Consider the following 12308-nt stretch of genomic DNA (forward strand, 5'->3'; position numbering starts at 1 on the left):
TTGGGTGCTTCTTTCCGGTGCTTGCTTCTTCGGGTTTGGTTCCGGTAACGTCGCGTTTGTGAGGACCCGTTCATCTTCGTCCGTTTGTCTTCTTCATGGACTCATTCTTCTTCCTTGCGAGATTTCAGGCAAGATGATCATACCCTCGAAATCACTTCTATCTTTGCTTACTAGATGCTCGCTCTTTTGCTATGCCTATGCTACGATACCTACCACTTGCTTATAATGCCTACCATATTGTTAAGCCAAGCCTCTAACCCACCTTGTCCTAGCAAACCGTTGTTTGGCTATGTTACCGCTTTGCTCAGCCCCTCTTATAGCGTTGTTAGTTGCAGGTGAAGATTGAAGTTTGTTCCTTGTTGGAACATGGAGATGTTGTTCCTTGTTGGAACATGTTTACTTGTTGGGAGATCACAATATCTCTTATTTAATTAATGCATCTATATACTTGGTAAAGGGTGGAAGGCTCGGCCTTATGCCTGGTGTTTTGTTCCACTCTTGCCGCCCTAGTTTCCGTCATATCGGTGTTATGTTCCCGGATTTTGCGTTCCTTACGCGGTTGAGTGATAATGGGAAGCCCTTAACAGTTCGCCTTGCATAAAATTCCTCCAGCAAGGCCCAACCTTGGTTTTACCATTTGCACTAACAACCTATAACCTTCCCTTGGGTTCTCGCGAGCCCGAGGGTCATCTTTATTTTAAACCCCCCCCCCCCCCGGGGCTAGTGCTCCTCTGAGTGTTGGTCTGAAACGGGCAGCCTGCGGGGCCACCTTGGGGCAACTCGAGGGTTGGTTTTACTCGTAGCTTGACCTATCTGGTGTGCCCTGAGAACGAGATATGTGCAGCTCCTATCGGGATTTGTCGGCGCATCGGGCGGCTTTGCTGGTCTTGTTTTACCATTGTCGAAATGTCTTGTAACCGGGATTCCGAGTATGATTGGGTCTTCCCGCTAGAAGGAATATCCTTCGTTGACCGTGAGAGCTTGTGATGGGCTAAGTTGGGACACCCCTGCAGGGATTTGAACTCTCGAAAGCCGTGCTCGCGGTTATGGGCAGATGGGAATTTTAAAATCGTGATGGTCTCTTTCTGGCGGAGTCCGGGAAGTGAACACGGTGTTGGATTTATGCTTGACGTAGGTTGTTCTAGGATCACTTCTTGATCATACTTTTATCGACCATGCTTTGCCTTCTCTTCTCGCTCTCATTTGCGTATGTTAGCCACCATATATGCTAGTCGCTTGCTGCAGCTCCACCTCAAACCTTTACCTTACCCACAAGCTTAAATAGTCTTGATCGCGAGGGTGCGAGATTGCTGAGTCCCCGTGACTCACAAATACTTCCAAAACCAGCTTGCAGGTGCCGATGAGTCCTTGCAGATGACGCAACCAAGCTCAAGGAGGAGCTTGATGAAGATCTCGTCCTTTATGTTGTTTCGTTCTAGTTGATCAGTAGTGGAGCCCAGTCAGGACGATCGGGGATCTGTGTAGCTTTTGGGGTAGTCTTCTTTTATTTTGGGTTCGGTAGTCGGACCTTGATTGTATCTGGTTGATGTAATGCTTTATTCATGTATTTGTGTGAAGTGGCGATTGTAAGCCAACTATGTATCTCTTCCCCTTATGTATTACATGGGTTGTGTGAAGATTACCTCACTTGCGACATTGCTTTCAATGCGGTTAGGCCTCTAAGTCGTGCTCCGACACGTGGGAGATATAGCCGCATCGAGGGCGTTACACAAGTCAAGCCACTTGAACATTCAGAGGAGGATACCATATCATGATACTACATCACAATCATTTTAACGCTATGTTGATATACAAGCTAAATCATTATTAACTCCCAGCTACTTATGCATGGCATGAGAAACTATAATCTCTAATTGTCATTGCAAACATGTTTAATCATAACGGGCTGAATCATGGACACTAGGTTAAACATATTTACACGGACAAGACAAGTCGAGTTTATACCAGTCTCTCTTTGCCACGGCCAGTTCATCGAATATCGTCATTATTGCCTTTCACTTGCACGACCAAATGATATGAAAATAATAATAGTGCAAGAGTGCCATGGACTAAGCTGGAAACTGCAAACATTTTATTCAACAAGAGAAGACAAGGTAAAATGGGCTCTTTATTAATTCAACAATTATTCATAAGAGATCCACTCAACATTTTCATCGTGGTCTTCTCCTTGGTACAACTCGAATAAAAGAAAAGAATTTCAGAGAAACACACTGAAATATTTTTGGGGTTTTTCTTGAACAAGAAAATAAAAGGGAAAGGCAAAAACGAGAAAAACTATTTACACGGGAAAGCTCCCAATAAGCAAAAGAGGAACAAGGATATATTTTTGGATTTTCTTTTTAGTACTACTATTAAGCACGCATAGAAAGTAAAGTAGCTACAACTAATTTTTTTGGTTTTTCTAAGGTTTTTCAAACACACAAGAAGAAAGCAAGAAAATAAATTTAAGCATGGATGGTACAATGAAAAAGTGTGAACACCGACAAATGGAATAAGTAGACATGAATGTAAAGTCGGTGGAAACACGTACTCCCCCAAGCTCAGGCTTTTGGCCGAACGTGGTAGTGAATCAGTAGCCTGGAGGGTAGTAGGGATCCTGGGGAGCGGGCATCCACTCATCCCAATGCGGAGGTGCCTGGTGTGCTACAGCATGAGCGTTCTAGTAGGCGATGATGTTTGCAGCCATAATCCAGTATCTGCCCCTGGCAACGGAATCAAACAAAGCAAGAGCGGGCAATGGAATAACATCACGAGCTTCAACACTATAGTCCAAAATGTAGGGAATAGCAATGTCAGGACGATCATGTGCAAGAAAGTGATGGTGATCCATGGCTGCACGATCTAGGTAAACTTTACTCATAGGGTAATCTTGAGGGCGTATCGCTACCTCGAAATGAGCTGCCAAACGAGTGGCAAAAATCCCACCATGTATTTTTCCCTTAGATTTATTAAGGTGGAGGCGACGAGCCACAATAGCTCCCAAGCTATAGGTGTTGTCGCCCTCTAGTGGTCGGCGTAAAACAGCAAAGTCTGGTGAACTAAGTGCACCCACCTTCTCCCTAGCAAGCAAGCATTTAGCAATAAAAAGTGCAAAGTAATGAACAGTGGGAAAATGTAAGCCAGTGGCAGTGATGGCTAAGACTCCTCTCTCATCACCCACTGTCGGAGTATGGTAAAAGTCATCAAACTCGCCAGCCTAGGCTCAGCCAAGCTCCCATCAGGAGGGATCATGCAAATGTCAGAAAACTCAGTAAGTGGTATCTGATGGTTTTCAGCATATAAGTCAAAGCTCACTTCATGGGGATTATTTCTAGGCAAGAAGGTAAAGCTCTGAACAAAGATGTTTGTGAGGATTTGGTGCTGGTAACACTCATCTGCGATGAAGTCGGTGAGGCCAGCATTAGCAATATATTGCATGAACTCCTCAAGAATCCCAGCCTCTTGCAGGAACGGGGTGTGCGGCCATTCGCACGGCCGTACTTCCGCCAACATCTGAGGGTGGAGATCATTGTCAGAAGACTCCCCAATAACACCCTTGGAGTTCTTCTTAGAGCCAAACTTCCTGAAGATATTCATTTTCGCGTACAATTTTCTGAAAATAAAAACTTTGGAGTGACAAAAATTTGTCAACAAAACTTTGTAAGATTGATAGCAACTACTCATCGGGATACATAGAGGCCATAGCAAGCATTCAAACTACTTAGAACACTAAGAATTCAACATGCAAGCACATCTACAGCAGCACCAAGAGTAGCTAATTATTCAAAGTATAAACCACTAAAACAAAACTAATTGGACAAATGATGGAGTCACATACCAAGCAACAATCCCTCGAAACAGTTTCGGAAATGGAGCTTCAAGCAAAGAGATCAAAATCCATGGGTTTGAGCTCAAAAACATGGGAGAGAGAGCAGTGGGGATTTTTTCTGAAGGTAAGTGATGATGTGGTATGAAGAGGTAAGTGAGGGGCCCACGTGGGGACCACAACCCACCAGGGAGCGCCCAGGTGGGTTGTGCCCACCTGGTGCACCTCCCTGTGATGTTATTTGCACCAAAAATTCCCAAATATTCAGAAAAAAATTGTATTAAATTTTCAGTGCATTCTGAGAACTTTTATTTTTGTGTCATTTTTTATTGCATGGGAAATTCAGAAAACAGACAAAACATGGCATTTTATTTTATTTAACTAATAAAAACAAAAAACAAAAGGTAGGGACAGAAAGTAGTGCTTACTAAATTCATCAACTTCATACCATTCAAAAATGATCCATTAATAAGGTTGATCAAGTCTTATTAACAACCACTTTCGATTAGCATGAAACCGAAGAACTTTCGTAAATCACTAAGTTACCTCAATGGGGATATGCATTTCCCCCACAATAAGTATTTCATATTTCTTTTTGGCAGTAGGTAGAGGTATTTGAAAACTTCCAATAGTGATTGTCGGAGATTTTTCAATAACATTAATACCATTCACTTGGAATTGTTTCTTCGGAAAGTGCACCGTATGCTCATTACCATTAATATGAAAAGTGACCTTGCTTTTATTGCAATCAATAATAGCCCCTGCAGTATTCAGGAAGGGTCTACCAAGGATAATCGACATGTTGTCGTCCTCGGGCATCTCAAGTATAACAAAGTCAGTCAAAATAGTAACATTAGCAACAACAACGGGCACATTCTCACAGATACCGATGGGTATGGCAGTTGATTTGTCAGCCATTTGCAAAGATATTTCAGTAGGTGTGAGTTTATTCAAGTAAAATCTTTTATATAAAGAGAAAGACATAACACTAACACCAGCTCCTAAATCGCACAAAGCAGTTTTAACATAATTCTTTTTGATAGAGCAAGGTATAGTTGGTTTTCCCGGATCTCCAAGTTTTTTAGGTACTCCATCTTTAAAAGTGTAATTAGCAAGCATAGTGGAGATTTTAGCTTCCGGCATTTTTCTCTTATTTGTGATGATGTCTTTCATATATTTTGCATAAGGAGGCATTTTCAAGATATCAGTCAAGCGAGTACGCAAAAACACTGGCCTCAACATTTCAGCAAAGCGTTCAAATTCTTCATCATCATTCTTTTTAGTTGACTTGGGTGGAAAAGGCATAGGTTTTTGAACCCACGGTTCTCTTTCTTTATCGTGTTTTCTAGCAACAAAGTCTCTTTTGTCATATATTTTATTTTTAGCTGTGGGTTATCAAGATCAATAGGTGGTTCTATCTCAACATCATTATCTGGTTCTTTATCATTGGTTGGTTGAGAGTCTCATGAACCTCATCATTATCTTTTTTACTATCATTAGGTGAGTGTTCATTACCAGATTGAGTTTCAGCATCCGAGATAGAAATTTCATTATCATTATCAGGAGGTTTTTCTATTTCAGGTTCACTAGAGGCGTGCAAAGTCCTATCATTTTTCTTTTTCTTTTTAGAAGGACTATGTGCACTAGTGTTAGCTCTTTGTGAATCTTGTTCAATTCTTTTAGGGTGTCCCTCGGGATAAAGTGGTTCCTGAGTCATTTTACCTCCTCTAGTTGCAACTCTAACAGCAAAGTCTTGCATATTATGATTCATTTCATCATGCAATTCTCTTTGTGATTTAGCAACTTGTCCTAACTGAGTTTGAACCATAGAAGCATGGTTTCCAACACCTCTAACATCATTTGATATTCTAAATAACAAGTCACTCAAGCGAGCAATCATATCGTAATTATATTTCAATTGTTTCATAACATTTGCATTGAAGTGATCTTGTTTCCTAATGTAGTTTTCAAACTAATAAAGGCATTGACTAGGATGCATATTGTGAGGATTATCATTATCATTAAACTTCATAAGTGTCACATCCCTAGCTTCTGGCAATGCACTAGGCTAGCTTCATGTGTGCATCATGTTTAAATTGAAATGAATATGAAATGGGGATGACAGAAAACCCCAGCACCCCCTTAATCCAACTAGGGTTTACTAAAATATTCTTCAATGAACCTGAAATGCCCTTCTAAAATGTTCATCATCTTTGCCTTGGTCTCGAACCTCTGACAAAAATGGTGCACATATTTCTAGGACACTATAGGGTCACTGAATTAAATCATACTCTATTTGCATTTGGGCATTTAAATGCTATATAATATTTTAAATGTCCAAATAATCATAAACTTAAATGTTTACTGTTGGATATATTCCAAACAGTGGGCTTGAGCAAGTTTCATGATTTTTTAGTGTGCCTAAGTATTTTAACAAAGCCCTAAAAGCTGCAGAAGAATTAGAAAACAGAAATAAAAAGAAAAGGGCAGAAAACCTACCTAACTTACATGCAGCCCATCTGGCGCCGTAGCTGGCCCAGCACTGTGCGGCCCACTAGCCCACAGCGCTAGTCATCACCTACCTCCCGCCAGGAGGACAGCGCGTGCGTGGGCGCCGCACACGAGCACGCGCCCCGCCACCTCCTGCTTCCCGCCGCTGCCCCGACGTGTCTGGACGACGCCACGCATCACCCCGGACCCCCTCGCCCACTCTCCCATCCTCATCCCCTTCTCTCTCGCTCAACACCTCGTGCCTGAGCGAGCTCGCCGACGCTGATCGCCGTACCCGCGGCCACCGGCCACCCCTCGCCCTGCTGCTGCGCCCAGAAGCACCGACGTGTCTTCCTCGTCCTCTCCACCGAGCTACACGATGCCGGAGGCCCTGCTTCATCGCCACCATCGTCGCCTTCGGCCTCGGCCGCCGTGGATCGCTATCGTCGAATTCGCGGCAACCAAAGCCTCCCCGAGCCCATTGAGCTGCTCTATGAGTCCGCCGTGAGCCCCTCTTCCTCTCCCCTCTTCTATCAAGCTCACGCATGTCCCGTACCTCCATTTCCCATTGCGGCCGAGAGCTTCTCGCCGCCGGCCATGGCGTAGCCATGGCCACAGCCACGCAAGCTCACAATGGAGCGCCTCACCGTGCTCAGGAAGCCCCTAGGAGCCTAACGCACACACTCACTCGCCATCCCGTCCACCGTAGCACCAATCCCGACCTCGCCCGAACACCGGCCACTGCCGCGAGCTTCGTTCCGGCGAGCTCGGGCCGTCTCAGGCCGTCCTGATCGTATAGAAATACGCGGGGCACTCCTAGCTTCACGTAGCACGCCCCCGCCATCATTTTGGTTGCTGGAGCGCGAAAACCCGCGCTGCTCCGCCGCGTCTGGCCTCGCCGGCGACTCAACGCCGGCGGGTTTGACCCCGCTGACCCGAGTTTGACCCCTGACGGTGTCCTGGACTAGGGGTACTCACCACGCCGTCTCCCGGTCAGTTAGATTGGGTCGAGGACCCCCATGGCCGTATACTCATGGGCCAGTTTGGATAGCTGCCGCATACAAGGAAGATTCCACAAGACTTGGTGATCAAGACAAGGACTCCTCCCCCACCGGCGTATTCGGCTAGGACTCTTGTTATCCTAGGCCTCTGGTGCATTATATAAACCAGGGCCAGGCTAGTCGATAGAGATACAAACAATCATAATCATAGGCTAGCCTCTAGGGTTTAGCCTCTACGTTCTCGTGGTAGATCAAATCTTGTAATACTCATATCATCAAGATCAATCAAGCAGGACGTAGGGTATTTCCTCCATCGAGAGGGCCCAAACCTGGGTAAACATCGTGTCCCCTGCCTCCTGTTACCATCCGCCTTAGATGCACAGTTCGGGACCCCCATCCGAGATCCGTCGGTTTTGACACCGACATTGGTGCTTTCATTGAGAGTTCCGGTGTGTGATCGACAAAAGGATAGATGGCTCGTCTGCAGATTAACTGCGACGTCGACATCTTCGTCACCGGCTCGACTGGTCACCTTGGCTTGACCGAGAACTGTGACCTTCCTCCGATCGCCATGTTCGGACAAGGGCCTTCATCAACACCAACTCCAATCTCTATCGAGATCATGGAGAAATCATCCATGGAGCTCGGGGGCTCAACGTCAACATTGCCCTCGGGCGACCATGCTATTTTTCTGGACAGTGAACGCGTAACCGCCGCCACAGCCTCCTCGAGTGTCGTTTTAACGATCGCTTCAGTGGAATTGTGTGTAATCGAGTCTACAACAACCCTGGAAAATTTCGTCGAGTTCCGATGGAGGAATCTCTAACAACCTATGATATACCGGAGCCCTGTCAAATCCAAATGGGAATCTGGATGAGTTTAGGGCGTGGTCTCCAGAGCCCAGCTCGGAAGTCCTTTGGAAGATCCAACCGTTCATCTTCTGCGGAATTCCCGTATCTACCACCCCTCAAAATTTCAGCTCGATCCGACCGTCCAAACTCCAGGAACCTTCCGATTAGTATATCACTTTTCAGATCTGTTTCATGCGTGAATACAGATCCGACCCGAATTCATGTTTCTTTATGAACATGATATTTGATAACCTTTTTAAAAGGAATTTTCTTCTAAGGTATTGTGTGTTGTTTTTAACACGCTCCCATAAAATTTTAATCCTCCTCTGGCGTAATCTTCGTCATCACGCTGGTGTCAAACCAGTCCGGCAATATAGCTCCACGACTGCCGACCTGCGCTAGACATGTCGTCGCTTTTTAAGCCGAGATCAACTTCTTCGGATCCTCACCTCGGCGAGTCGAATAAGAGTTCGGAATCGCCAAGGATAAATCATCACCAACATCGCCTCCCCACGGATTACACGGAGCAGGCACACCGGCATCGCCGCATGGTTGCTTCATCAAACCAGCATTGGCCGCGTCACAAGTTACGACATGGGTCGGTATGGCTGCACTGTTGCTTCTTCGAGCCAATGTCCATCACGCCGAACTACTACAACACCTCGGCTGACATGGCAGCTACAACAACTCCTCACCGGCCTGCTCCGTCACCTCGGCTAGACTAGGGACTTGGCTATTTCTTCATCAACATACTCCGGTGACTTCGGCGTCACCAGCCGACCAGCTTCGTCACGTTAGCTGGACCAAGGGCTTCGCCTCGGCAAGCCAACCTTTGCCAGCATCACCAGGCCATCGCTTTATCGCCCATCAGGCAATGGGTGTGCGGATCGATTCCCGATTTTGGGAGTCGCTTTTCTTCGGAATGCTACAACAAATAACCCAGGTGCTATTAATCCTAACAATTTTTGCTTATTAGGTTTATTTTTCTTAAGGAATTATTACTCTGGTTCGTTCCATCATCTGTACACAGGTCTATCAAACCGCGGCCACATTAAAAATGGTCGCGTGGTGGTTCGGTCAATTTCCGTACATAGTTCGGCGAACGCCGCATCCGGAGCCTAGACCGCCCTGCAAATTCAGGCTGTGTCATGCCTTCACTGCATCACGCTGACGCCCTACATCGACATTGGCTTCAGCGCCAGGCCACATTTCTTTAAATAAATTATTTTTACGTAAAGCAATTATGCAAGGATTATATATATACATTATTATTATTTCCTGGACCGCACTGTTTTATGTGTGCAGATAATCGATTTTGACTGTGTTAGGTGGTCACTACTCCGGAGTGCCGAACTCCTTGCTCGGACACCTCGGGCATGGGGGCTGGGACCTCGGCCATGCCGAGGACTGCGAACCTTGTCGGATCTGTCATAGATCAATGGGCGTCTTCATCCCGCCACAAGCCCGAATCGCGTCATCAACACCGAGCACATTAACCAGCTAAGTTGCTTTAATGCTCAAAAACTTCCAGTTTTAAATTTTGTCCGGTTCGACCAAGCATTATAATTTTCGGCACAAAGTTGTTTGTGACAAAGTTCCTTGTCAAAACTTTGTTTGTGACGCGCATATTCAAATGCCCCGTTTATTTGGGGGCTCCGTTGATGGAGCTTTTCCTCTTGCATATGATTATACTTATACGGCTTCGTTCCTTGTTCGTGTATTACGCCACAATATGCACCATATTGACCTAAGCGATTCGCAAGCTGGGTTGCCTGACTCCTGTGCTTACCCCTACGTTCCCGATTGTTCGGCTAGGGAGTAAAGGGAGCACCTCTGCGATTGTTACTACCGGGTCATCCGAGTTAGTACCTCAGACTGGGTGAAGCCGAAATCTAGCGCTCTTATTGTTTTCAATCATGGTCGGCACACAACGGAACTCGTGAGTACAAAAAATCTATTGCACAAGTCTCATAGTAACAATGAGCAACCGAAGAAAGGTATCGGTGAGGGTACTATTTTCTTCGAAGATGCTTCTTACACTTCGTCAGTAATATAGCATAAGTTCCCTGAGCGCTCTTTGTCTGTTACAACCTTATGGCTTGATTGCCTGGTTATCGGAAACATCATTGATATTCTCGACAGGTGGAGTACATAACACTTTTCGGCCCTTGGCCAAAGAGGGAGAAGCCGACGGTCGGTTAAGACGCGTTTAAAGTTCGGGTGAACACAGATATGATATAAGTACTTCGGTACATACAATCATTATACATAAAATTCTTTTACCCAAGTCACTTGGGGGCTCTTAAAATCTATAGGAGTTGTTTTATAGTAAATGTGTTTTCTGCCTAGTCGTTGCAAAATCTTTTTCTATCACTCCTTTTTCGACACGAGTGTGTGGTCAATAGCCAGATAACCCATTTTCTCTCTAGTGACTCCTCGAGTTTAGTTCGCTAAACTGGTCTAACGAGCAGCACTCCGCCTTCGGGGTAGGAGGTTGCAACCATAGGCTGACCCGCTTGAAGTCTTGAGATCAGATGTGTCATATTAATGCACGACAGAAGCACAAAAGTAAGACCAATTTTCGGATTGGCACCGAACACTTGATCTTGTTCGGACATCAAGTTTTTACTGACGTTTTTTGGTTTTCCAAGCTTATGGCACTTTTAAACTATTTGTGTGTTTTCAGCACAAGTCTCGCAGTGCAACGCCGGACACCTTTAGAGATTCGGCAAAAACATTCTCGGATATTGCTAAATATGCATCGGTTTCGAATTGTGTCTTCGGTCAATAGTTGGGTTGCCCGGCTCCTGCGCTTGCCTCCTACATTCCGCTTTGTTCGGCTAGCTGTGCAAAGGGAGAACCACTGCGATTGTGCTTCCAGCTCACATGGTTAAGCACCTCAGTGGAGAAAGCCGAAAACTGACTGTCACAATAAGCGTAAACTGGTCAGCGATCCGATGACTGTGTTAAATGACGGGCCATTCATAACATTGGCCGAAGTGTTTACAGCTTGACCTCGATTGACGTCGAACACTACCGGGGGCTAGTAACTCACCTCCCAAACAAAATCCTCAATATTTTGCTCTTACATTAGAGCTGGGGTTTCATGATCATGCTTAGCATGACAACCCAAAGAAAGGAACCGATAGCGGGACTATTTTCTTTGGAAGACATTTCTTATGTTAATCAGTAATATAACATATCTCTCTGCGTACCTTTGTTTATAAAACCGTATGGCCAGATTGCCTTGTTTGTCGTAAATCTTTGCCCTCATAAAGGCTTTATAAAGTAGGACAAACACTCCTCGGCTACTGGCCGAGGAGGTGGAAGCCAATGGTCGGTCAACAAAGTTTTTTACAATGCGGATCCGAGCATTAATGATGTAAAGTACTTGGATACATAGAATCATTACACATAATTTGTGATTTTACTCTGGATATCGATCCTTAATTCGGCCACCCATGCCCGCATTAAGGCTCGGGGGCTACTAGGCTTCGGGCTTATCATTTACTAATATTAAAGGGGCGTATCGATCCCTTGATCTGGTGTTGCCACCCGACCAGTGTCTCGGGGGCTACTGCATTGTCAATCCAGTGCAGAAAATTTAAGTGCAATATAGTTTTTGAGAAGATTATGATCCTCAGGTTGGTTGGCCGCACCCAACCTGAGTCTCGAGGACTCTGCACACCGCTTTTTGTGTCCCGAAGTATTCTGCCGAGCTAGGAGTTGATCCTCAGACCAATTTTGCAAATCAACCTGAGTCTCAGCGGCTACTAGGATCAGCGGTCTTATGTCATCCTTCAGGTGCATCTCGGGTTTTAGACCGATACACATCTTGAGGGCTACTAGCTATATATCTCGGCAGAGAATAAATTGCACCAATAAAAAATATTGACCAAAAATCGACCCACAGTCGGGGTGGTGCACCACCTCGGATGCAGTCTGGCATAAAGCTCGGGCGCTAGTGGCTGGCTCCATAGAGGGCATTTCTGGCATTAAGCTCGGCTAAACTCCTTCAACTTTTTTGAACCAAGGTGATTTATGACACCTCGGATATAGTCCGACATTGGAGCTCAGATACAGTCCGGCGTTGGAGCTTGGACATAGTCTGGCGCTGGAGCTCGGATACATTCCGGCGTT

The sequence above is a fragment of the Triticum urartu genome, chromosome 2 (assembly GCF_003073215.2).
Source record: "Triticum urartu cultivar G1812 chromosome 2, Tu2.1, whole genome shotgun sequence".
NCBI classification, from domain to species: Eukaryota; Viridiplantae; Streptophyta; class Magnoliopsida; order Poales; family Poaceae; genus Triticum; species Triticum urartu.